The sequence below is a fragment of the Nycticebus coucang genome, chromosome 7 (assembly GCF_027406575.1).
Source record: "Nycticebus coucang isolate mNycCou1 chromosome 7, mNycCou1.pri, whole genome shotgun sequence".
Taxonomy (NCBI): domain Eukaryota; kingdom Metazoa; phylum Chordata; class Mammalia; order Primates; family Lorisidae; genus Nycticebus; species Nycticebus coucang.
In genome coordinates this window covers 43,684,300-43,710,344 of record NC_069786.1, presented here as the reverse complement: position 1 = coordinate 43,710,344, position 26,045 = coordinate 43,684,300, and the positions used below count along the sequence as shown (strand labels likewise).

Here is a 26,045-nt window from a genome sequence, read left to right as displayed (position 1 = left end):
CCAACAACAGATGACTATGAGACTACCAATAAGGATAATAAATTTAATTGAAACATAATAAATATGGGTAAATCTGACTCGGCACCTGTGGCACAGTGGTTATGGCGCCGGCCACATACACCAAGGCTGGCGGATTTGGACCTGGTCCAGGCCTGCTAAACAACAATGACAACTGCAACCAAAAAATAGCCAGGCGTTGTGGTGGGTGCTTCTAGTCCCAGCTACTTGGGAGGTGGAGGCAAGAGAATAAACTTAAACCCAAGAGTTTGAGATTGCTGTGAATTGCAATGCTACAGCACTCTACTGAGAGTGATAAAGTGAGACTCTGCCTCAAAAAAAAAAAAAAGTGTAAATCTATGATCTGTAATGGTTATAAGACAAATAAATACCTTCACAATCACTTTAAGAGACTACTAAGAGGGGCGGTGCCTGTGGCTCACTGGGTAGGGCACCAGCCCCATATACTAAGGGTGGTGGGTTCAAAACCGGCCCCGGCCAGACTACAACAACAACAACAAAAATAGCCAGGCATTGTAGCGGGAGCCTGTAGTCCCAGCTACTCGGGAGGCTGAGGCAAGAGAATCGCCTAAGCCCAGGAGTTGGAGGTTGCTGTGAGCTGTGACGCCACAGCACTCTACCCAGGGTGATAAAGTAAGACTCTGTCTCAAAAAATAAAATGAAAAAAAAAAAAAAAATAGACACTACTAAGAAATCAATCTACATAAGGAAGTATGTGATTTTTTTTAATTTTTCTTTATTATTATTAATTTTTTTATTGTTGAGGGATGTAATTTTCATTGTCTTTTTTACTGTGAGGTCAGAAACCATTAATGACCACTGCCTTGATCCATTAATTCATTAGAGGTTGCAAAATAGTGCTTTTCTATCATTTCTTCTTGATTTATTTTAGCTGGAATACTTCCATCATGAGAAAGTTACCCTTTCTTAACTATTTAAGAGAGCTGAGATACAGTTCATAGAAAAGGCAAAATAAATGCTTGATTCCTGATTTAAAGAATCCTAAGAGAGCTAGACTTTTATGGACATTCTCTTCATCCCAAGTCAAAAGAATTTTAAATTCTTTTGCATAAATTGTCCTATTTTCTGGATCCCAACTCAAAAGAACAAATTGCTTAGGAAAAAACAGGGAGATAAATGAAAGAGAGATATCAAATTTACAGAAGAGACAAGATGTAATCACTGACTAAATAAATATTTGATATTAAGAAAATTCGTTTTTTTTCAAGGGGTGGTGTGATAATATTATTGTAATAGTATTATTAATACTGTTAGATAATATTATGATTATGTTTCAATATTCCCAGATGAAATCATGTTGGGATGGCTAGAAAATTATGGAGGTGGAACAAAAGGTATAAATAGAGAACAGTACTGACCACGTAAATGATGACTACTTAGCAGAAAAAATACTTACTTTTTCTACTTTTGAATATGTTGAAGATGTTTGATAATAAAAGTTCTTACACCATAATAAAGACTACAGAAGAATCCCTTTGAAAATTCAGTGAGAAAAATTACCCAAAGATATAAACAGGTACTCTACAAGTGAGGTGTTTAGCCTCACTTGTAATATGTGAAAAGCAAATTTAAATCAACAAATACCAATCTGTATCCATACAATTGACAAAAATGGTAAAGTTTGACAAGTATTGATTAAAAGAACTTGCATATACTACTGGTGAAAATATAAACTGGTACAACCAGTTTAGAGAGCAATTCTGCAGTATCTAAAGTTATCTACTATAAAGCAAAAAAGAAAAGCAATAAATGATCAGGAGTAAAAGTGACGTCATGGATAATTTCTTACATCTTATCTTTTCTGGGAAAAGAAAAATGATTGTAAGGAAGTCACTACAGGACTCTGATTATTTAATTAAAATAATCTGAATCAAAAAATGACAAACAGGGGGCAGAGAGAAGATGGCTGACTGAAGCCAGCTTTCCACAGATGCTCCCATCCAGAGGAGAGTTAAAGGACAGAAATTTAGCAAGTAACCTGGTGGATTAGAGCTGCACCAAGAGAGAAGGCTGAAGAAGTCACATCAACCCCGCTGAGGTGAGCTGCAACCCCAAGGATACAAACAAAAGGTACAAAATCCATCACCAAGTGGACAGGAGTCCCCTCCACGATGAGAACGGCTTGGAGTGCCCCACAAACAAACGAGCAGAGTTCAAAGGTCCTCCTGCTACACTCCATGGGAGAGACCCTCTAAAAACTGGACCTATCTCCCCTACTAGGGTGCCACGGTGTTCTCTTGCCAGGAATAAAACCACATAAAACTGTATATATTCTCTACCTGCAACTCTGAGCTCCCAGCACTCCCGTCCACTCTCACTCTGAGGTCTGGAGGCCTGTCCCCCAGGAGTCCAGATTCCTGGGTGATTTCTTGAGGGGTGTGGACAGAGCCTAACCTGCAGCTGGTCAGTCCTGACTGTGAAGCAGAAGAGTGAGCAGAGAACAGTTGGCTGAGAGGGAACCACGCTGGAGCGGTGGTGCCTGGAGGCGCAGAGCTGCAGCCATCTTTTGGCAACAATAGGGCTCACTCCCGGATATTCCGAAGCCACACCCCCTGCGTCCCTGGGCAACCAGAGGAGGCCAGGCAGCTACTTAGGTGGCAACCACCATGGAACAGATCTGGGATGGAAACGCAGGCCCTGTGAGTAAAGGGTTTGCCTGAGGCGGTACCAGCCTGGGTGGAGCACAGAGCCGGGAAGTTCCCAGGGCCGGGCTGACCCAGAGGACTACTTTACTGAGCCTAAGACACACCCAGCCCTCAGGGGATCGTCAGTCTAAAGACAAAGGAAGACAGGTGGCTAGAACTGACAGGTAACCGAATACAAACCTGCAGGAGCAAAGATAGGGCCTGCGGCGCAGGCTCTGGGAACAGCTTCTCTTCAGCAGGGGAATGTAGCAGGGACAGAAACAAATTCCTGCAAAGTTGTTCTGTTCTGTGCTGTCAGTAACATCAATCAGGGGTGGGGCTGAAACTGAGTGAACACCCCGCAGCCTCCATCAAGCGCCCGAGGTTATCAGGCCTCACCTCCCACTGCTATATAGAGGCAGAGCGCAGGGGCCTGGCTGAGCAGAAATAGATTTCCTTGTGATTCAGGCAGGTGCAAACACCTGAAGTATCTGTTCACTGCAGGCAACTGGGTCACAGCCCTGCGGGACTATCAGTGACAGAGTCTGACAGAGGTGCAAGGTGGGGAAGGAGGCATCAACCTTCCCAGACTGATCTATTTGCTGGGTGGGTCCTCCTGACTCCAAGGAGCACGAGAGCAAGCCATATCTGAGTAGTCACCAGACCCCTGCGATCCAGTTGCCAGAGACCTTCTAAACTCTTCCATCTGAGACAGGTGCTGACTGAGACAACTGATTTGGAACTTTTGAACTGAGCCAATCGCCCGAGGACTATTCAGGTGGCGCCCTGGGTGTGTCATCGTAGGAAGGTCTGACTTTCCTTTACCAACTGTTGCCTGTGGGGGGTGGGGTGACTTATTTGCTGGTATTTCTCCATAGCTGAGACTTCAACCCAGAGTACCTGTTTCACTAGGGTCCAACACAGACCATCTGAAAACAAGACAGAACCTCTTAGCCGCACCACACCAAACAGGCCCCCAGTTTCTCAGGTCATAGCACTATACGGGTCCTCGATACAGCTCCAGGGGAAAAATCAAACGGTGTAAAACAATCATGGGGCGTAAGCAGCGGAAAAACTGTGGTAGCATGAATAACCAGAATAGATCAACCACCCAAAGAAAGATATGGTAGATGTAATTGAAGATCCCATTCATAAACAGCTGGCCGAGATGTCAGAAATCGAATTCAGAATTTGGATTGCAAACAAGATTAACAGAATAAAGGAAAATTTGAAATTAGAAATTCGAGGAGTAATTCAAAAGTCTCAAGAATTTAATGAATTTAAAAACAAAACCACCAAAGATTTTGCACGGAAGCAAGAATTTGCAGCCCTCAAAGATCTGAAAAATACAGTAGAATCCCTCAGTAACAGAGTGAAGCAAGCAGAAGAAAGGATTTCTGACATTGAAGACAAAGCCTTTGAACACTCCCAAACTCTCAAAGAGGAAGAGAAATGGAGAGCAAAAACGGATCATTCTCTCAGAGAGCTCTGGAATAATTCGAACAAGGCTAATATCCGCCTCATTGGAATTCCTGAAATTGATGAAGTGGCCTCGGAAGGCACAGAGACCCTTCTCCATGAAATTATGAAAGAGAATTTTCCAGACATGCCAAGAGATTCTGAAATTCAGATAGCAGACAGTTTCAGGACACCAGCACGACTCAATCCAAGTAAGACATCCCCCAGGCATATCATAATAACTTCACTAAAGTTAATATGAAAGAAAATTCTGAAAGCAGCCAGACGTAAGAAATCCATTACCTACAAAGGGAAGAATATTAGAATAACTGCAGATCTCTCTGCTGAAACTTTTCAATCCAGAAGAGGGTGGTAATTGACTTTTAATCTCCTAAAACAAAATAACTTTCAACCCCAGATCCTGTATCAAGCTAAACTGAGTTTCATTTATGATGGAGAAATTAAATAATGACATTCATATGTTGAAGAAATTTGTCATAAACAAACCAGATCTTCAGGATATTCTCAGACCTATCCTCCATAATGACCAGCCCAATCCTCTACCACAGAAGTAAACTCACTCAGAAACTTTGGATCAAACTCCAACTTCCACAGTGGCAAAAGGATTAAAAATGTCCACTGGACTTTCAAAATACTCGATACCCAAAATTTTACCAGACTTATCGATATTCTCTATTAATATCAACGGCTTAAACTGTCCTCTAAAGAGGCACAGTTTAGCTGACTGGATACAAAAACTCAGGCCAGATATTTGCTGCATACAAAAGTCACATCTTACCTTAAAAGATAAATATAGACTCAGGGTGAAAGGATGGTCATCCATATTTCAGGCAAATGCAAATCAGAAAAAAGAAGGTGTTGCAATTCTATTTGCAGATACAAAAGGCTTTAAACCAACAAAAGTAAGGAAGGATAAAAATGGTCACTTCATACTTGTTAAGGGTCATACTCAATATGAGATTTCAATTATTAATATCTATGCACCCAACCAGAATGCACCGCAATTTATAAGAGAAACTCTAACAGACATGAGCAACTTGATTTCCTCCAGCTCCATAATAGTTGCAGATTTCAACACTCCTTTGGCAGTGTTGGATCGATCCTCCAATAAGAAGCTGAACAAAGAAATTTTAGATTTAAACCTAACCATCCAACATTTGGATTTACAGACATTTACAGAACATTTCATCCCAACAAAACTGAATACACATTCTTCTCATCAGCCGACGGAACATACTCCAAAATTGATCACATCTTAGGTCACAAGTCTAACCTCAGTAAATTTAAAGGAATAGAAATTATTCCTTGCATCTTCTCGGACCACCATGGAATAAAAGTTGAACTCAGTAACAACAGGAATCTACATACTCATACAAAAACATGGAAGTCAAATAACCTTATGCTGAACGATAGCTGGGTCAGAGATGAGATTAAGAAGGAAACTGCCAAATTTTTGGAACAAAACAACAATGAACACACAAATTATCAGAACCTCTGGGATACTGTAAAGGCAGTCCTAAGAGCGAAATTAATAGCACTGCAAGCCTTCCTGAAGAGAACGGAAAGAGAGGAAGTTAATAACTTAATGGGACATCTCAAGCAACTGGAAAAGGAAGAACATTCCAACCCCAAACCCAGTAGAAGAAAAGAAATAACCAAAATTAGAGCAGAATTAAATGAAATTGAAAACAAATGAATTTTATACAACAGGTCAATAACTGAAGAAGTTGGTTTTTTGAAAAGGTTAATAAAATAGATAAACCTTTGGCTAACCTAACCAGGAAAAAAAGAGTAAAATCTCTAATCTCATCAATCAGAAACGACAAAGATGAAATAAGTAGACTCCTCAGAAATTCAAAAAATCCTTAATGACTATTACAAGAAACTTTATTCTCAGAAATATGAAAATCTGAAGGAAATTGACGAATACTTGGAAGCACAGCCAGAATCAAGTGGAAATGTTGAACAGGCCCATATCAAATTCTGAATAGCATCAACCACACAAAACCTCCCTAAAAAGAAAAACCCGGGAACAGATGGCTTCACGTCAGAATTCTACCAAACCTTTAAATAGGAATTAGTACCTATATTACTCAACCTGTTCCAAAATACAGAAAAAGAAAGAAGACTACCTAACAGCTTCTAAGAAGCAAACATCACCCTGTTCCCCAAACCAGGAAAAGACCCAACAAGAAAAGAAAATTATAGACCAATATCACTAATGAATATAGATGCAAAAATATTCAACAAGACCCTCACAAACAGAATCCAGCAACACATCAAATAAATTATACATCATGATCAAGTCGTTTTTATCCCAGGGTGTCAGGCTGGTTCAATATATGTAAATCTGTAAGTATAATTCAGCACATATACAAATTAAAAACCAAAGACCATATGATTCTCTCGGTTGATGCAGAAAAAGCTTTTGATAATATCCAGCATCCCTTCATGATCAGAATGCTTAAGAAAATTGGTATATAAGGGACATTTCTTAAACTGATAGAGGCCATCTACAGCAAACCCACAGCCAATATCGTATTGAATGGAGTTAAATTGAAATCATTTCCACTCAGATCAGGAACCAGACAAAGCTGCCCATTGTCTCCACTGCTCTTTAACATTGTAATGGAAGTTTTAGCCACCACAATTAGGAAAGAAAAGGCCATCAAGGATATCCATATTGGGTCAGAAGAGATAAAACTTTTGCTCTTCGCAGATGGTATGATTGTATATCTGGAAAACACTAGGGATTCTACTACAAAACTCTTACAAGTGATCAAGGAATACAGAAATCGGTAGCCTTTATATATACCAACACTAGTCAAGCTGAAAAAACAGTTAAGGACTTTATTCCATTCACAGTAGTGCCTAAGAAGATGAAATATTTGGGAGTTTATCCAAAAAGGACGTGAAAGATCTCTATAAAGAGAACTATGAAACTCTAAGAAAAGAAATAGCTGAAAATGTTAACAAATGGAAAAACATACCATGCTCATGGCTGGGAAGAATCAACATTGTTAAAATGTCCATACTACCCAAAGCAGTATATAATTTCAATGCAATCCCTATTAAAGCTCCACTGTCATACTATAAAGATCTTGAAAAAATAATACTTCATTTTATATGGAATCAGAAAATATCTCGTATAGCCAAAACAGTACTCAGAAATAAAAACAAAGCTGGAGGAATCACACTAGCAGACCTCAGACTATACTATAAATCGATAGTGATCAAAACAGCATGATACTGGCACAAAAACAGAGGTAGATGTTTGGAACAGAATAGAGAACCAAGAGATGAACACAGCTACTTACCGTTATTTGATCTCTGACAAGCCAATTAAAAACGTTCAGTGGGGAAAAGATTCCCTATTTAACAAATGGTGCTGGGTGAACTGGCTGGCAACCTGTAGAAGACTGAAACTGGACCCACACCTTTCACCATTAACTAAGATAGACTCTCACTGGATAAAAGATTTAAACTTTAAGACATGAAACTATAAAAATACTGGAAGAGAGTGCAGCTTTAAAAAATACACTACTGGGACTTGATCAAACTAAAAAGCTTCTGCACAGCCAAGAACACAGTAAGTAAAGAAAGCAAACAGCCCTCAGAATGGAGAAGATATTTGCAGGTTATGTCTCCGAGGTTTAATAACCAGAATCCACAGAGAACTCACATGTTTAAGTAAGAAAACAACAAGTGATCCCATCGCAGGCTGGCCAAGGGACTTGAAGAGAAACTTCTCTGAAGAAGACAGGCGCACGGTGTACAGACATATGAAAAAAATGCTCATCATCTTTAATCATCAGAGAAATGCAAATCAAAACTACTTTGAGATATCATCTAACTCCAGTAAGATTAGCCCATATCGCAAAATCCCAAGACCAGAGATGTTGGCGTGGATATGAAGAAAAGGGAACACTTCTACACTGCTGGTGGGAATGCAAATTAATACATTCCTTTTGGAAAGATGTTTGGAGAACAATTAGAGATCTGAAAATAGATCTGCCATTCAATCCTATAATTCCTCTACTTGGTATATACCCAGAAGACCAAAAATCACATTATAGCAAAGATATTTGTACCAGAATGTTTATTGTAGCCCAATTCATAATTGCCAAGTCATGGAAAAAGCCCAAGTGCCCACTGATCCATGAATGGATTAATAAATTGTGGTATATGTATGCCATGGAATATTATGCAGCCTCAAAGAAAGATGGAGACTTTACCTCTTTCATGTTTACATGGATGGCATTGGAACATATTCTTCTTAGTAAAGTATCTCAAGATGGAAGAAAAAGTATCCAATGTACCCAGCCCTACTATGAAACTAATTTCTGGCTTTCACATGAAAGCTATAACCCAGTTATAACCTAAGAATAAGGGGAATGGGGAAAGAGAGGGGAGGGAGGGGGAAGGTGGGCGGATGGAGGGTGATTGGTGGGATTATATCTGAGGTGCATCTTACAAGGGTACATGTGAAACTTAGTAAATGCAGAATGTAAATGTCTTAACATAATAACTAAGAAAATGCCAGGAAGGCTATGTTAACCAGTGTGATGAAAATGTGTCAAACGGTGTATAAAACAAGAGTATGGTGCCCCATGATGGCATTAATGTACACAGCTATGATTTAATAAAAAAAAAGGACAAACTGAGACCTATGGACTGAACGGAACCTACAAGCTTATATTTGGTAACGGTGTAAGAACGTAAAAGCATCTTTTATATTTTTAAAGAATTAGGAGGAGAAAGAAAGAAGAGTGATGTATGATGGAGATAAACTGTGGCCTTCCAGAACTCTAAACATTTACTATCTGGTCCTTTATAGAAAAAAAATTGTCAACCCCTGGTTTAGATTAGTATGGAAAAATGAACTGTTTCTGAAAATCTGGAAGTATGAAAGATAAGCAAAGACAGCTATGGAAATACAAGTTTCAAAATTTCACTGTGTGGTTTCTTCTCTTTTGGCTATCTCTCTGGCTTCATCATCTGTTAACAAAGAAAACTATCTTATGACTGGTTATCAAGAGATACTGTCTGAAATACTCAGGAATGTGCAGTAACAGCAAGAAATCTACTATTATTTAAAAAATGAAATCATCCTTAAGGAGTGTCTAGTTTTGAAAAATTCAGGAGTGGAATTTGGCCAAGTAAGTTACCTTCTTGTTTTTGTCAGTTCATAAAAATTTGGCCACGTAAGTTACCTTCTTGTTTTGTTTATGAACTGACAAAAACAAGAGCTATTCACCAATATTTAGAACTGACTACAATATTCTGATTTTCATTCACACTAATAAAAAGTACATGTTTGCTATAACATGAGACAAGTTCCTAAAAAACATATCCTTTACATGTAAAATATGTACAAGAATAACAAGTTTATAGACAACATATTTAATTTTGTTAACAGAGTCTGAACAAATGGTAAATGCTATATTATTTGGTTGTTTAAGCCACTTAAAGAAGCTGGCTACTGATAAAGTCGATGTAGGGACCTGCCCAAACAGAACTGTCCCACCCAGCAAAGAGTGAATGTACCAATTCCGACTCCTCCAACCTTTTAAATTCCCATCCACCTTAACCCCACGTTAACTTTCTTCTCAAACTTAAATTCACTTACACCCAAGCGGAATAAAGGCCGATGTGGCCCACACAGAACCTGGATTCAGTTTCCTTTAATTCATGTTTCGGAATAATTTTTTATCTTTGCCCTCTTAGCTACTATCTCAAGGGATACTAAAAATGGACAAAAATAACAGAATGGAATTGCTGACTTGTGGTTGCTGAGACAAAACGGAATGTAATGGAGCACAGTGTTAGGGCTCTGTAGGAGAAAATGTAACCCACCGCTAGCTAAGAGCTCTGCAAGACTGAGGTCGTGCCTCTCTGGGAAAGAAACCCTAGGCACAGGCAGTCATTTTCAATTGTCTTAATACAGAGTTGAATGGGCCCTTACATATGAAGCAATCACATGAAAGCTTTTACACCTCCCCACTGAAGATTTTAATTCATTTCCTGCTATTTCAACTCCCCTTGGTGAGAAAAAAAATCATGAAATAACCAGGACAATTTCCAAGTAGTACTGACATCATGTCCCCCTTTTACCAATTGTTACAAGAGACTGTATTAAAAAACCTGTATACCTGAGGACAAAAGAAATAATTTTATCTGGATCACTTGTTTTAGTATTATTTTTCTTATAAAAGATCTTAAATGACACAAATTGCCTATGTTATAGCTTTTTTTGGGAAATAAATGAAATAGTGCTTATAAATCTTACTAATCAATAAGTGAATAAAATGAGGAAAATGCATATAAAAGCATTTCACAGGCAATCATCTACATAATTATATAATATCTACGTCACTTTTTTTTTTTTTGAGATAGAGTCATGCTTTGTCATTCTCAGTAGATTGCTATAACATCATAGCTCACAGCAATCTCAAACATTTGGGTTTAAGCAATCCTCTTGCCTCAGGCTCCCAAGCAGCTATGACTACAGGCGCCAGCAACAATGCCCAGCTATTTTTAGAGACAGGGTCTTGCTGTTGTTGAGGCTGGTCTCAAACTTGTAAACTCAGGCAATCCACCTGCCTCAGCCTCCCAGAGTGTTAAGATTACAGATGTGAGCCACCGTGCCTGGCCCAACATTATTATTCATGCCTGATTTGCCTCCAATGTGTTTTTGGGAAGAGCAGATCAAGAAAGGTTGCTATATTTTATATTGTTTTTATCGTGATAAATACACATAAAATTTACCATCTTAACCATTTTTAACTATACAATTTAGTGGTACAGGCACATTCCCAATGTTGCAACCATCATTACCATCCATCTCCAGAAGCACCTAATCTCCTACCAGCATTTCTTGCTATGCTGCCAAAAAATATGGAGATACTTAGTATCGTCTAGAAACAAATATCTATTTCCTACAACACTATTGCAGGAACAGTTTATAGCATGAAGAGTGAATCAAAACGTGTGCAAAATATTAAATGCTGAAATGTAGTGGTAATTCAATTTTTTAAGTGCTCAGGTAGAGAGCTAGATGTAACAGATGAAAAGAATTCCTGTCCTAGAAACCTCAATCTCTATTTGGAGGGTGATACACTGACCTTTGCTTGTCAACACCCTTCGGTAAGAAATGAATTTTGTGTCCATCAAAGTTTTCCTCACAAATACACACACCTTGTGGTTATTAGGTTTAAAACATCTTTTGAACTACATGCATATATCTAGTTTAGGTTTCTTCTGTCCCCTGATTTAAAGGAATAAACTTTGAATGTTGCTGAGACTCCACCCGCCTCAGCCTCCCAGAGTGCTAAGATTACAGGTGTGAGCCATTACAGGCACAGGCACATTCACCATGTTGCAACCATCTGTCTGTCATTCCCCTTTGGTAACTTGCAGTACAGACGTTAACTTGGGTACGAATTTCTAAATTTTGGTTCTTTGGAATGGACTTGCATCACTGCTGGGTACTCCATGCTATTGAGGAGCATGATTCAATTTCCCTTCAAAAAAAACAAACCCTTTAAAAGTTAAGTCTCGCAATAATCCTTCATATTCTCCCTTTCCTACCTGGTACCAAGAAGCATGACAGAAAAGAAAGAAAAGGAAAGGCTTTGGGCCATCTGAAAAAGAGTGACTAGAGAATACACTACCAATATTCACAAACACATCCATGGATCAGGTACCTCACACACCAAAGATTTGAAAAATTCACCAGGAAGGAGATGGGAACACCAAATGCGTACTGACAGGCCCAACTCACTAAACTGAAGGAACAAGAACACACTAGGCCATGGGTACGTTCATGAAGAAAATATAATTAATATGAGAAGATTTTCAAAAGAAACTCTATACACTGCTCACCTATGTGCATATCCTCACTTTTGAAATCTTGAAGAAGGACAGGACAGCAGTTTATAAATCTGAAGACCAAGGACAGGGTTTGCATTTCTTCTTTCTACCCAGCATAGAGTGGCTGGCATCTTTCAAAATGACAAGTAAAACTAGGGTCACTAGTGTGGTCTACAATACATGTAAGTAATAAGCCGGTCTGCATCAAGACCCTAAAGAGAAACTGCACGGTGCCATGAATAGCACACAATAGTTAGCCATGTTACAAAGCCCCACTCACCACTATCACTGAGTCACAGAGTGACTCCTGAGTAAAGAAATTTTAAACAAAATGCAGTCAAAAAAGTTCAAAAAATATATAATTAAGAATAAAAATTTCTGGAGGAGTTCTTTAACTTTAATAAGGAAAACTTCTTAAGAGCACTGCTTTGAAGTCTGGCCAGTGTGACCAAGTGGCCAGCAGATAGCTACTAGAGAGAGCAAGAAGCTGCTGTAGTTCCATCTAAGGAAGACCAAGGCCCCGAGGGACAGACCCTCTTTCCTTTTACCTTAGTTCATGTAATAAACTTGTAAAAAGAAACAAAACCCAACAGACAGTCAACATGATAAAAACTATTCAAAAATCATAATAAAGTTATAAAACAAAGTGTGGGGGGAATAGTTGGTAAATGCAGCTTGAATACTTCTAGTGAAAAGGGCAGATAGATGTATTGACAACTATTTATTGCATCGAATCAAAATATTCTGTTATACATTTTCTTCTTTTACATCTCTTAACAAATGGATAAAGTGATATAAACAAGAAAACAGCATCTTTAAATTTTTTTTTTTAATCACCAAAATTACTCCATTTTTATTAGGGATTTTTAAATCTAGAGTTGCCTGCCTGTCTTCTGGAAAGGAATAAAAACACTGTAAACACTAAAGGCAGGAAGATTCCCTCATGAGGTGATTTTTTTCCTGAAGAAAATTATTGAGGATCTATAATATACTACATACCAGCAATAAAAAGCGAAGGGGATGATCAGAGTGTTTCCTGAGTCTTAAAACTTTTTAATTCATGTGCAAATTGTCAAGAGGAAAACTAGAATAAATAAAGATATACTAGGAGATCCAGACTCCAATTATTTTTATTTAAATTACATAATAGTTACTCATGCCCCCTATCCCCCGTAAACATGGGGAAAACGTCTTAAAAATGAATAGTTCCTAAGGGCAGTCACAGACCAGAACTCAGATGTCCAATTAATCATATAATTCCCTTTCCTCATATTGGTAGAAAAACACCAAGTGCAGGGGAAATTATACAATGAAATATGATTAATCATGTAATATTTAAGAAAGTATAGATCTTGACGCCATAAAATAAAATTTTGATACTTCTCATTTTTGGAATGTTCTTCCTTACTCCTGGAATCTATTTTGAATTTTCTCCCTCTCTTACTCTGCTCCTCCTTCCTACTTTTTCTCATTCTAGCATACTGGAAGATAACAGGATATGTTATCCCCTTTGCCATAAAGACAATTCTGAGCTAAAGACACTTGAAAAATAGGAGGTCTAAGAAGAGTTGCTGACTTTCCCTTTTCTTCCTGAAAGCAAGGATAAAATTCTCACATGAAAGGGAGGGCATTCTTATTTCCAGTAATGGGGAGATGGGGCAAAGAGAAATAGGTACACATAGGCTTTGTTAAAATAACTCTTATCTTTCTTTAGTCTCCCCATGTAATTTAGTTACTTTTCCACAATTGTTACTTTGTTCAACCTCTTCTTGGCCCCATCCACTTTTTGGGTTTTCATTTTTCTGTGAAGTTTCCCATGCAGATATAAAAATTTGTATGCTTTTCTGCTATTCATCTGTCTCATGTCATGTCAATTTAATTCTCAGGCCCAGTTAGCAATCCTAAGGGGGTAGAAGTAAAGTTTTACTACAATACTATTTGTGGGGTCTTATTTAAAAAAATAAAACAAGTTGAGGTGAAGATCTGACCATACCAGTTAATGTACATGTTAATAAGAATAATCGAAAGTTACATAATTTAGAGCTGGAAACACTTTACCTTACAGATCAGAAACCCGAAAGCTGAGCACAGGTTTCAGGGTCTTGATTCACAGAGCTCAGCACTTTTCCCACTATACCACACAGAAGCTAAATTAAACCCTTCTAATCATAACAACAGTAATGAAAAATTATTTGGGCTGTCAAAGAGAACAAAGACATAGATAAACTGAATCTTTAATTTTTTTTAATGTTTATTGCTGGAAGCTAGGCAACTAAAAGATAGAGGCACAAGTACATCTTGTTTCTAAAGACTCTTCTAACTTTTGAAATCTATGTTTACCAGTTCAACAAATGCAATAACAATCAACACTGTGCCTCCTAAAGTGCTAGGATGACAGGCATAATCCACCACTCTTGGCCCCAAATCCACTTTCAAACAGTAGAACAAATTATTCAGAACCTTATGAAGTTTCTTGCACATATATAAAATGTACATTTTAAAAAGCAAAGCTGAAAAGTTTTTACAAATCTAGAATCAATAATGCTATTTCATATCTAACTCTTAGTTAAATGGACCCTAACATATACTAAAATGAGCTCAGAGTAGGCAGACCTATAAATGAGGAAGCAGTCTGAATAAAGTATCTTCCTGTGAGCCCATATACTTCTCAAACTTAAGAAGATTAACAGATCTGACAAAGACTGAGATGTCCCTTCTTGACACGAAGATCATCAAAGCTTTTTAATCAGTATTTCTCAAACTCCGGCATTCATCAGAATCATCTCACGGGCAAGTTAAAACACGGATCGCTGGGCCAGATCACCAGCTTCTGATTCAGAAGAACTGGAATGAGGCTTATAAATTTGCATTTTTAACAAGTTCCCAAACATGGGACCTCATTTAAAGAATCACTGCTCTAAATCCACAGTCTTTGCTCTAAAACTTCATAAAATTTACTTTTGGCTAATGTGAAATACATTGAACTTTATTTAAAGGTTCAAATAACTTGCAAAGACAGCTGATGAAAAGCAAGTGTATCTCAAAGTTCAGAAACAACTGAAGCACCAACCATCTCCACCTCTGCTTGGAACTCTCCAAGGTTCTGACTGAGCTTCCAAGCTCAGCCTAGAAATGTAAGGCGAGATCCTCAATGTTGATAACTAGGACTCTTCATTTTGATTTGCCAGACTTCCTAGATTCATCACAGCCAGTTATCATATTCACAACTCCCACCTCCACCAATTTACAAATAAAGTAAAGTGCAGAAAAGTTCAAAGCCATTTTTATAAGGTAGTGTAGTGATCCAAGTCCCTCTATCAACAAATCTGATCTTTAAAAAATTCCAGGTTTATATCATAATCAGGATTATTCTTACTCTTTTTATTGACTAGCCTGGTAACTACACTTCTCTTCCACTTTGAAAAACTCACATTTTCTTTCTTTCTTTCTGAGACAGTCTTATTTTGTTGCCCTTGGTAGAGTGTCGTGGCAGCTCACAACAATCTCCAACTCTTGGGCTTAAGTGATTCTCTTGCCTCAGCCTCCTGAGTAGCTGGACTACTGGCACCTGCCACAACGCCTGGCTATTTTGTTGTTGTTGTTGCAGTTGTCATTGTTGTCCTAGCTGGCTGTGACAGCATATGTGGATGGTGCCCTACCCACTGAGCTACAGGCACTGCCAGAAAAACCCAGTTTCTATAAATAACAAATATTACTGGCCAAAATTAGTGGGAATGATGACTGCTATAAGAACCATGGACCATGAGAATAAGTGGATATTCTGAATCTTTCAGGTAAGAATTTTCATCATTACAAAAGGGATAAGCCTAATGACATTAAACAAGATCCAGGTGATAAAATAATGATTCAAAAATGATAAAAATATCAGATGTGTAAAGATAAAGATCATTTATTCTCTAATTGTGCTTTTCCCTAATCTTTCTCTTTCAGATTCTCGCACCAATCCCCTTTTGCTTTCTTCCTCTTCCCTCCAAGAACAGAATCTCACCTGGTCACCCTTGTAGAGTGCCCTCACGTCTTAGCTCACAGCAACCTCCAAAATCAGTCTTGGGCTCAAGTGATTATCTTGCCTCAGCCTCACAAGAAGCTGGAACTACAGGCGCCTGTCACAACACCTGGTTATTTTTAGAGACAGGGTCTCGCTGTTGCTCAGGCTGGTCTTGAACCCGTGAGCTCAGGCAATCCACCCGCCTTGGCCTCCCAGAGTGCTGGGATTACAGGGCCCTTTGGCTTTCTAACAACCCAGTAGAAAACTGGGTGAAGGACAGTAACAGTTCAGAAGATAAAAATACAAAAGGCTCCTAAACATATGAGAAGATACTCAACCTCAGTTTTAATAAGAAATCTAAAGTGAAACAATACTGAGAGAGATCAGAATAACGTCTGGGATTTAGTTAGTAATAACGTACCAACATTATTTCTTAGTTTTGACAAAGGTGCCACAGTAATGCAAGATGATAACATTAGGAACTAAAGCTGGATTAGATGAGAGGTATATAGGAACTGTACCTCTTTTGCTAACCCTTCTGTAAATTAAAGTCTTTTCAAAATAAAAAGCTTATATAAATAAAACTCTACACTGAGATACATCATTTTTCATCTATCAGACTAGCAAAATTCCAAAAACTGAAAGGAGTCTTTTGATCTGGATGTAGGGAAACAAGTACTCTCAGACACTGCTAGAAATAATGGTAAACAGGAGTTATACCATTATTTACCTTATTTGGCAATTTCTCTAACAGATATTACCAGATCTTTATGAAATTCTATTTGTTCATGGTTAGTCACTAAAGCACTATTTGTAATAACAAAAGGCTGCAAACAACCCATTGGCTTTTTACAAGAAACTGGATAACCTGGTATGCCCACACTGAACTATTATGCAATAGAAAAAACAGAATGAGAACACATGTATACTAATATAGGATAATTTCCAGACTATATTCTTATGCATACAAAAAAAAAAAGTGCTAAAGAGACTCAGCCGCGGGGCAGCCGGTCCAGAACAGAGGAAGAGAGAACATCAAGATGCCCAAGAGTGAGGAAACTGTACTCCAAAATGATCCCAATGAAGCAAAGTGTGGAGCCCATAATTCTGAAATATCAGAGAAGAACCAAGAAGAGGAAGACTTCTGTTTAAATAACTACTCTCCTCGTCTAATAGAAACAAATAACAAAGTTTCCAGGATGAGCATTGCTCATGAAATCATGGTAAACCAAGATTTCTACATGGAAGAGAATGTTTTATCTCCAATCTGGAAGACAGGTTCATGGAGACATTGTACAATGTTTTTTGGGACCATTTAAGAGAACAACTCTTGAGTAATCCTCCCAAATTCACTTGTGCTCTTGAACTTATGACAGAAGTTAAGGAGGTTTTGCTATCACTGCTATTACCACACCACATCCGCCTAAAAAATGAGATTAAAGAAGTTCTGGACATGGATCTCCTCAAGCAAGAAGCAGAACATGGAGCCCTAGATGTCTCTCGTCTCTCTAGCTACATTCTTAGTTTGATGACCCTGCTATGTGCACCAGTTCGAGATGAAGCAGTAAAGAAACTACAGAGCATAACAGATCCAGTACAGTTAACTGAGGGGCATCTTCCATGTTCTGGGCCTAATGAAAATGGACATGGCAAACTATACCATCCAGAGCATTCGACCCTACCTGCAGGAATATTCCATCCAGTATGAAAGAGCTAAATTCCAGGAACTCCTTGACAAACAACCCAATCTCCTTGATTACACCAAGAAATGGCTAATCAAAGCGGCCACAGACCTCATTACACCATGTCTGAATTCTCCTGACATCCCCAGCTCCTCTAGCATGGCCTGTTCACCTCCAAACAAGGCAGCTAAGAATTCAGATCCTACCAATCCCATAATGGTGCTATACCAGGGCTACCTGAATCTTCTCCTCTGGGATCCTGAAAATGAAGAATTCCCTGAGACTCTGCTGATGGACAGAATCCAGGTCCAGGAAATGGGGTCCCATTTGCGCCACTTGACTATATTGGCCTCAGTCTTACTAGTGGCTAGAAGTTTCTCTGGTTCAATTTTATTCAACTCACCTGGATTTGTGCATAAACTGAAATGCATAACCAAGGCTGTGACTGAGGAATTTAACCCCAAGCCTGAAGAAGCTATGTTGAATGTGAGTGAACAGGTGTCTCAGGAAATTCATTGTGGCCTCAAGGACCTGGGGTTTACTGCCCTAAGCAGTGAAAACACAGTATGTCTTATAGGACAGCTCCAGAACATCACCAAGAAAGAAAACCGTGTTTGTAGTATCACTGATCAGCGCCTCCTTTTATTTCTCAAATGCTATTTGGTTTGTGGCATGCAGGAGTCTCTGCTACACTTCCCTTAAGGCCTTAATCACATCGAAGGAGAGTTGACAGAACTAGGCTGGAAGTTTGTCAAGCTGATGCATCATAATCAGCAGGTATTTGGCCCATACTATGCTGAGATCCTAAAAAATGTTGATACTCTAGCTCAAGCACAAGAAACAGAAGTGGAACCTATCTGATAGTGCTGGACTCCAGCCATGGCAAGGGACCCAGGAGAGAGGGCTCAGCATGTTCCTGAGATGATATCACCTATGGCCAGCAGAGAAGCCAGCCATCTTCCTCACTACAGCCGGGATACAGGGCTGCAGGGGTCAGCATGTAAACACCAGCCGACCCAACCTCCTTCATTAATAAACTTCTGAGCTGCAAGAAAAACAAAAAACAAGTGCTAAAAAAAGATGTACACATAGTATGCTAATTTTTGTGTAAGAGAAAGTATAAAAACACGAATTCCTATTGTTTGAATGTGTAATGAAACCCCTAAAAGAACACATGAATTAATGGTCACTTGTAGGGAAAGGGTGGCTGGAGTGAAGAGTGGACAGGAATGAGTTTGTTTTCATATACTTTTTATTTTGGCATCATTTAAATGCATTATTTATTTTTGAATAAGATAAAATCATGTTATTCTGTAAATCTAAAAGCAATTTTGTGTTTTAAAAAAGTATGTGGGTCAGTGATCTCCATCTACCATCTGAGATTCTCTCACATTTTCTGTTCAAACCTAGCATTCTTCGTGTTCGCTCTCAACAAGTATAGCGTAAGGCCAAAAAGGTTTTTTAGATATCTGTGTTCAAAATATACCTAGCTTAACCAGTACAAACTAATTTTAAAATGATGTATTCACAGGAAAAGAAAGTCTATTAAGAATATTTAACAGTACAAAATGATAAGTATGTCACAGAAAGAGAACATATTTCCAAAGATCACTAAATGGTTAGGAACTTGAAAAGTTAAATAACAATATTTTCCCCCAACAGATTTATTGTTTTAATGTTAGCAAGGTATTAAATGGATAAGGATATAAATTCAGTATATGGAAGGCATCAGAAAGATTTGAAATAGTCCTAAAAGCTGAAAAATTCAAGCTTGTAAAAACCAAAATTGAAGGGAAATGAATAATTTCCTTATTAAAGAAACTCATTGCCGAAGATTCCACTAAAAGTTCTTTTCAAAAACCAGCTCTGCCAGAAATATAAAATATCTCACTTAAAAACATACAGATCTTAAAGCATATTACAAAGTTATAATGATCAACAAAGTATGGTACAACCCCCCCCAAAAAAAATAAAACAGCACAGTACCAGCATAAAGACAGTTATATAGACCAATGTAACAGAAGAGAGAACCCAGTAGTAAACCCTCACATTCAAGGTCAAATGATTGACAAGGATGCCAAGATGGGAAAAGATAAGTCAGTCTCTTCACCAAATAATGCTGGGAAAACTTAATATTGACATGCAAAAGAATGAAGTTGGACAAAAAAAGTCAACATCAATTAAAGACCTAAACATAAGATTTGAAATCAGAAAACTCCTAGAAGAAAACACAGCAGGAAAGCTTCATGACATTGGATTTGACAGAAATTTTGGGGCATACAATACCAAAGCACAGGTAACAAAGGAAAAACAAATGGCACCACATCCAACTTAAGTGTGCCACCTGAGGTGTGCAGCCATCCCAACAATCGTTAAGATACATGGTGCACTACTAGACGTTCTTTGGTTTCTTACTAATCAAAATAATTCACTCAAGTTGGTTTCAGTTTCCACTATCTGTACAAATTATTTCAGGCTCAACTGTGAAGCATATGATGCTTACAGACTCAAATCAAGTAACATAAAAGTAACGTGTTGTCAAAGCTTTTGTTTCGCAAAATGAATGCCTATGTGCCAAAGGAACATCTTGTACTGAACACCTAAAGTGTCCTTCCCACCAAACAAATACCTTTTTAAATGTCTATAGGCATTGTTTGCAGTCAAAAGGTTAATACCTAGGAAATACAAGAACTCCTAAAACTCAAGAACAAAAAAACCAAATAAGTGAATTTTAAAAATTGGCAAAAGATCTGAATAGACATTTCTTCAAAGAAGATAGACAAATGGCCAGCATAAGAAAAGATCATCAATGGCAGTAATTATCAAGGAAGTGAAAATCAAAAACACAAAGAGGTATCATCTCCCACCTACTATGTATTAGGATGGCCATTATCAAACAGGAAATTACACGTTGGGAATGATGTGGAGAAAATGGAACCCCGTGCACTGTCAGTGGGAATGTAAAATGGTACATAGCCTTTATGAACAACAGGGTAACAATTTCTCAAAAAATTAGAGATAGAACTACTATATGATCCAGCAATCCATTTCTGGATATATATATGAAAGAAATGAAAACAAGATCTTGACAAAAACAGGCACAACCATGTTCACTGCTAGCATTAATCACAATAGGCAAGAGGTGAAAGCAATCTGAATGCCCATGGACAGATGAATAGATTAAGAAAATACCACCTACATGTAAAATGAAGTATTACCAGTCTTAAAAAGAAGAAAATCCTGTCATATGCTACAACATGGGTAAGTCTTGAAGATGTTACACTAAATGAAATAAGCCAGCCACCAAAAGGAAAATATAGCATGGGGATTCCACTTATCCACTTATATGAGGTATCTAAACTAGTCAAACCTTAAAAAGAAAAAGTAGAATGATAGCTGCCAGGGTGGAGTTGGGCTGTTGTTCAGTAAGTATAGAATTTCAGTTTTACAAGATGAAAAAATTCTAGAGACCTGTTACAGTGTGCATATAGTTAACAATATGGTAAGGCATACTTAAAATTTATGTTATTTTTCTATCACAATGAAAAAAATAACCCCACAAATTAAACTGAATAATGTCTTAAGGAAGCAGGTAAGCCCAAACTGAGGAACCTTCCACAAAATAACTGGTCTTTACTTAAGAAATATCAGTGGCATGAAGCACAAAAAGACTCAGTAGTAGTCTGAAGAGACATGACAAGTGAATGGAATTCTTAACCTGAGATTATTTTCCGTCACTATAAAAAACATTTTGAGGACAATTATTAAATTATACATGAGGTCAACAGATCAGATAATTGTATTATACTCATGACAACTTACTGATTTTGATAACTGTACTGTAATTACATAAAAGAATGTGTTTTAAAGAAACACACTGAAATATTCAGAAGGAGCATAATATGAACAACTTACTCTAAAAGGGTACAGAACAAAAATTATATGGGAGAGAAAAGTGTGAGAGAGAGAAGAAATAAAGAACAAGAGAAAAAGTAAATATTGTTAAATATTACTTAAAATTTAGTGAATCGAAGAAAATGGTACACAGAATTCTTTGTTCTTTAAATTATTCTTGTGTAAATTAGAAATTAGGCCAAATTTTTAAAATTTAATTAAAATTGTGTCAAAATAAACTTTCTCAGAACCTACCTCTTGTATTCTTTGTTGTTGTTGTTGTAGTTTTTGGCTGGGGCCGGGTTCGAACCCACCACCCTCAGTATATGGGGCCAGTGCCCTACTCACTGAGCCATAGTCGCCACCCTTATCTCTTGTATTCTAATATAAATCTAAGCCAATTCTAACAGACACTAAATATAGCTGTTCTCAAAGATTAAATTTTATATTCCAGAAAATTAGAAAATTCATGAATATTCTGATGTTCATTCTGTTTAATACTATATACCAGGTAATACTAGAATAGGCCAGGCAAAGTAATCTAAGAGATGAAAAATATTTCCTGCTCCCAAGTATCTAATAAAAGGATTAAGTACCTCAGGAAGAAGAGGTAGATTTACAACTAGGGTCTCACTAACTAAAATCTTATTTTCCCAGTGCCATTCATGCTTTCTTTGAAATAACCTGAAATTATAATTCCAGATCCTTCAGAAATGGTTCAGTGACAAGATTCTTGAATTCCCAAAATAACATCTTAGCTAACATTTCTGCTTCAATACCATCAATGCCTGAAAATTCACTACTGTAGGACTTCTGGTTTCCAGGTCAACCAACAAGAACTTAGAAGTTGCCACTCTTGTCTCAACAACATGCAAAAAGCTAAACAAACTGAAAAGTTGACAAAATGTAGACCTTACAAGCAAGGTCTCACAGGGCAAAATTAGAGAAATGGGTAAATACAGAGGATCACAACTTACTGAAGCAGAAACCCACTATGAGAATCAATGGAGAGGAGAAGGGCTGGAAAACCTAAACTGTAATTGACTCAGTACAGACAAGTCTGAGACAGAAAAACTCCAGACATCCTATTATCCCAATCATTTCATGGCCCCCAGCCCTCCCACATCTGTTTCACCTTTCACCAAGTTCTCACAGTGAATTCTGGAGGGAAAAATCCCTTTGTGCTTCAGAGAGGAGAAGAGTAAAGATAAGCAACTTGAAATGTGCCAGAGCAATCAATCGATCTTTTCTTAACAAAGCCTGCACTCCAGAGAAAATATCTTGCCAGAGCCTAACCTGCTGGAGTTTCAGCAGAACTCACCAAACCTGGGGGAAAGGGAAAATGCAACTCCAGTTAACTCTAGTCTTTCATGTGGAGAACAGAAATAACCCAATTCTAGCAGCTACCTCTAGCATACTGTCCCATCGAAGGCGGGAGTTACTAAAAAGCACCAGTGAAGTGGTAAAGTTCAAAGTCCTGAGACACAGGCTCACCAAAGACAGACCTAATCACTGAATTATAAAATACTCTTCCCCCCACACACCATATACTGCCACTCCATTAAAGTCCTGTTTACATAGTTCCTTTTACCAAGTAACACCATGTCCACCTTCAAAGGCATACTAAGAGGCAAACAACAGTCTGAAGAAATAAACAAGCACCAAAACCACAGAGTCATATACAACAGGAATGTTGTACTTTTCCAACCAGGAATTTCAAAAAACTTTTATTAATATGCTTAAGGTTTTAATAGAGAAAGCAGATGACATGCAAGAAGAGATGAATAATGTAAGCAAAGAGATGGGCATTCTAAAAAAAAATTAAAAATGACCGAGATCACAATTATTGTAATAAAAATGCCTTTGAAGGGCTCATCAGTAGACTGTACACAGCTTTATCTCTGATCTTCAGTATACAATAATAGGCTTCCAAAACTTAAAAGCAAAGAGAAAAAAACCTGGAAAAAAAAAGAGGAAAAACAATAGCCAAGAAGTGTGGGACAACTATAAAAATTGTAAATATGTATAATGAAAATACCAGGAGAAGAAAAAGAGAAAGAAAATAGAAACATCTGAAGCAACAATAACAGAATTTCTCTTAAATTAATGTCAGGCCTTCCTAAACCACAGATTTAGGAAGCTCAAAGAACACTAAGCAGGATGAAAGTCAAAAAAACTACACCTAGGCATACTATATTCAAACATCAAAAAACCAAAGATAAGAAAAAATCTTGAAAGATTCAGAGGAAAAAATACCCTACCTCCAAAGGAGAAAGGTAAGAAGTTACTACATCAGATTTTCCTCAGAAATCATGCAAACAAGAAGAGAGTAAATGAAATATTTAAAGTATTGAGATAAAACCTACCACTTGAAATTCTGTACCTTGTGAAATTAACCCTCCACAAATGTAGGAAAAATAAAAACTTTCTCAGACAAAAATTGAAGGAGTTTGTTGTAATTTCTTATAAAAATTTATAAAAGTAGCTCTTTTGAGAGAAGAAAAATGATACGGGTTGGAAATTCCTATCTAAAAAAATTAAAACAACTCCCAAAATACGGTGTACATAAAGTAGTGCTTACAGAATAAATAAGTGCAGATAAAATTAAAACTTTTATTTTTCTTAATTATCTAATAGATAACAGTTTGCTTCAAAAAATAGTAGCAATGTATTCAATTATGCTATGTATAAGCATTTTATTTATACATAAGCACACATACAAATATACAGTCATGCATTGCTTAATGACAGTGAAATGTTTTAAGAAATGTGACACAGGCTACACTAAATGTAAAAAAAAAAAACTTAAAAAAATAATAAATAAACCTTAGCTTACTGTACCTTTTTTACTTTATAAACTTTTTTTTCTTTTTGAGACAGAGTCTCACTCTATTGCCCTCAATAGACTGCTGTAGTGTCATAGCTCATAGCAACCTCAAACTCTTGGGCTCAAGCAATTCTCTTGTCTCAGCCTCCCAAGTAGCTGGGTCTACAGGCGCCCGCCACAACACCCAGCTACTTTTTAGAGACGGGGTCTCACTCTTGCTCAGGCTGGTCTCAAATTCATGAGCAGCTCAGGCCATCTGCCCACCTCAGCCTCCCAAGTGCTGAGATTACAGGCATGAGCCACTGTGCCTGGCTTTTATAAACTTTTCGACTCTTTTATAATAATGCTATACAGCTATACAAAATACTTTCTTCATATTCTTATACTATAAGCTTTCTCATGTTTTAAAAATTTATTATTTAACTTTTTTTTTTTTTTGGTCAAAAACCAAGACACAACAGTAGAATACACCTACACAGGATCCGGATCATCATTGTCACTGTCCTTCACCTCCACATTTTGTCCCACTGGAAGGTATTCAGGGGCAACAAAATGCGTGGAAATACCATCTCCTAGGATAAAAGTACCTTCTGGAATACTTTCTAAAGAACATGCCCACAGCTGTTTTCGGATCATCATTGTCACTGTCCTTCACCTCCACATTTTGTCCCACTGGAAGGTATTCAGGGGCAACAGCATGCATGGAACTACCATCTCCTAGGATAAAAGTACCTTCTGGAATACTTTCTAAAGAACATGCCCACAGCTGTTTTACAGCTAACGTTTTCTTGTAAGTCGGAGGACACTCTAAGATAATAAGTAAATACACAAACCAGTAACATAGTCATTTATCAGGTATTATGGTGCTATACTTCTATTCACTGGCAGAGATTTGTTTATACCAGTTATCACCACAAACATGTGAGTAATGTATTGCATTATGACACTGTGATGGCCATGCTGTCATTAGGCAACAGGAATTTTTCAGTTCCATTATAATCTTAAGGGACCAGCATCATAATATATGCAGTCCATTGTTGACCAAAACGCATTATGCAGTGCATGACTTTGTGTGTGTGTCTATATAAAATAAACAGCAGCAATGATAAAGGAACAGGAGGGAGGAATTAGGAATATTTTGTTCTTATAAGGTATTTGTATAACCTATGAGGCAGTGTAGTGTTATCTGCAAGAAGACTTGGATTAAATGTGAATGCACAGTGCTACAAAAGAACAAAAAAAGAAGTATAAATGATAAGCTAAGAAAGGAATATGGAATCACAAAATTCTCAATTAAAACCATAAAGAGCCGAAAAGGTGTGGAAGACAAAAACAACGAACAAGGACAACAAAGAGATGTTAACAGATATGACAAACATTAATCATAAATATGAATCCAACTATATAATTGCTGTTTATTGATTAATTTTTCTTGCAGACAGAGTCTCAAGACTCTGGGCAAGAGTGCCATGACCTCAGCCTAGCTCACAACAACGCCAAACTCCTTGTCTCAAGCAATCCTCCTGCCTTAGCCTCCCAAGTAGCTGGGACTATAGGCACCCACCACAATGCTTCAATAATTTTTCTGTTTGTAGTAGAGATGGGGTCTCACTTTGCTC

General features: G+C 37.6%; 1 protein-coding gene and 1 pseudogene across 4 annotated transcripts in view; one reads left to right on the top strand and one right to left on the bottom strand.

Annotated features, from left to right (window-relative positions):
* EPC2 (enhancer of polycomb homolog 2) overlaps nucleotides 1-26,045 on the bottom strand; it is a 161,733-nt gene that overhangs the window by 57,631 nt on the left and 78,057 nt on the right. The gene's annotated exons all lie outside the window — the stretch shown is intronic.
* On the top strand, nucleotides 17,477-18,566 carry LOC128590307 (T-complex protein 11 X-linked protein 2-like; annotated as a pseudogene).